The sequence below is a fragment of the Lathyrus oleraceus genome, chromosome 7, assembly GCF_024323335.1.
Source record: "Lathyrus oleraceus cultivar Zhongwan6 chromosome 7, CAAS_Psat_ZW6_1.0, whole genome shotgun sequence".
Classification (NCBI taxonomy): Eukaryota; Viridiplantae; Streptophyta; class Magnoliopsida; order Fabales; family Fabaceae; genus Lathyrus; species Lathyrus oleraceus.
This window is the reverse complement of record NC_066585.1, coordinates 211,797,695-211,799,953: the sequence shown is the minus strand read 5'-3', so window position 1 is coordinate 211,799,953 and position 2,259 is coordinate 211,797,695.

Genomic DNA, 2,259 nt, shown 5'->3' with positions numbered 1-2,259 from the left:
CATGAGTTCCAAAGGATCCTTCATGAATCTCCTTGATTAGGAGATCCGCTTCATGTCCATCCACGCATCTGAGGAGAATCATGTCGTGGTTTCTCTTGTATAACACACCATTGCTTAAGAAAAATTTGGATGCTAACTTCCTCAATGTTTTCTTGTCAAGGGTTGTCCTATCTGTTGGATATTCTTGGTTTTGCAAAAAGCATTTTATGTCGTGAAACCAAGGTTTACCATCGGCTTCCTTTTCAACCAACTGACAGTAGGTAGGCATAACTTTCCGCTCTATCTGAATGAGAGGCGCTTCATTATGGAATCTAACTTGGTACATTGAAGCCAAGATAGCCAAAGCATCAGCTATTTGATTCTCAGTCCTTGGGATATGACGAAAAGTGATTTCGTCAAAGTATTTTATTAGCTCCATGACATAGGCACGATATAGGATCAACTTGGTATCACGGGTTTCCCATTCGCCCTTGACTTGGTATATCACCAAGGTTGAGTCTCCATATACATCGAGGATTTTGATTCGGAGGTCAATTGTTGCTTCGATGCCTAGGATGCACGCCTCATACTCTGCTATATTGTTTGTGCAATCAAAACACAACCTTGTTGTGAAAAGAGTGTATCCACCATTCGGATTCAATAGAACAGCTCCTACGCCATGCCCCATGTAATTGGAGGAACCATCGAACATGAGCTTCCACCGAGATCCCGATTCCGGTCCTTCATCAGGTCCTGGGATTTCACAATCTTTTACTACCATAATGTCTTCATCAGGGAAGTCAAATTTCAATGGTTGGTAGTCTTCAACAGGTTGGTTTTCCAGGTAATCAGATAACACACTTCCTTTAATGGCTTTCTGGGATACATATTGGATGTCATACTCAGATAGTAACATCTGCCAACGGGCGAGTCTTCCAGTTAAAGCAGGCGTTTCAAAGATATACTTTATTGGATCCATTTTTGAGATCAACAAAGTAGTGTGACAAATCATGTACTGCCTTAGACGTCGAGCGGATCATGCTAAAGCACAACAATTTTTCTCCAAGAGTGAATATCGAGTTTCACAATCAGTAAACTTCTTACTCAGATAGTAGATGGCATGTTCTTTTCGGCCGATTTCATCATGTTGTCCCAGCATGCATCCCATCGACTTTTCAAGCACAGTCAAATACATAAAGAGTGGCTTCCCCTGAACAGGTGGAATTAGAATAGGGGGCTCTTACAGGTATTGTCCGATCTTCTCAAAATCCCTTTGGCAATCAGAGTTCCATTCAACTGCTTGATCTTTTCTAAGCAACTTGAATATAGGTTCACACGTAGCAGTCATATGAGATATAAACCTAGAGATATAGTTCAAAAGTCTCAGGAATCCTCTGACTTCTTTCTTTGTACGTGGAGCAGGAATTTCTTGTATTGCTCTAACCTTGTCTAGATCTACCTCAATTCCTCATTGACTAACAATGAAATCAAGCAACTTTCCAGATCGGACACCAAAGGTGCACTTAGCAGGATTTAACCGTAGTCTGAATTTTCGGAGACGCTCAAATAGCTTTTGCAAGTGATCTATATGATCCTCTTCGCTTTGGGATTTTGCGATCATATCATCGACATAAACCTCAATTTCCTTATGCATTATATCATGGAAAAGAGTTACCATTGCTCTTTGGTAAGTTGCCCCGACATTTTTGAGACCAAATGGCATTACCTTGTAGCAAAATGTTCCCCAAGGGGTGATGAATGTGGTTTTTTCCATATCTTCTGGAGCCATCTTAATTTGATTATAACCCGAGAATATGTCCATAAAGGAGAAGATCGCGAACTTAGCAGTGTTGTCTACCAGAGTGTCAATATGTGGCAGGGGGAAATCGTCCTTTGGACTAGCTTTGTTTAGATCCCTGTAATCAACACGCATCCTGACCTTGCCATCCTTTTTGGGTATTGGTACAATATTAGCTACCCATTTAGGGTACTTTACAACTTCTAGAAAATCGACATCAAATTGGCGTTTCACCTCGTCACAAATCTTTAGAGCCATGTCGGGTCTTGCTCTTCGGAGCTTCTGCTTCACCGACGGGTAATCAGCTATAGTGGCAACTTGTGGATAACAATATCAGTATCTAAACCTGGCATATCCTGGTATGACCATGCAAATACATCTACGTATTCTTGTAGCAACCTGATCAACCTTTCTGTGATGCTTGTCTCAAGTGTATTCCAACTTTGACCTCTTTCTTCTCTTCCTCGGTGCCAAGGTTGATT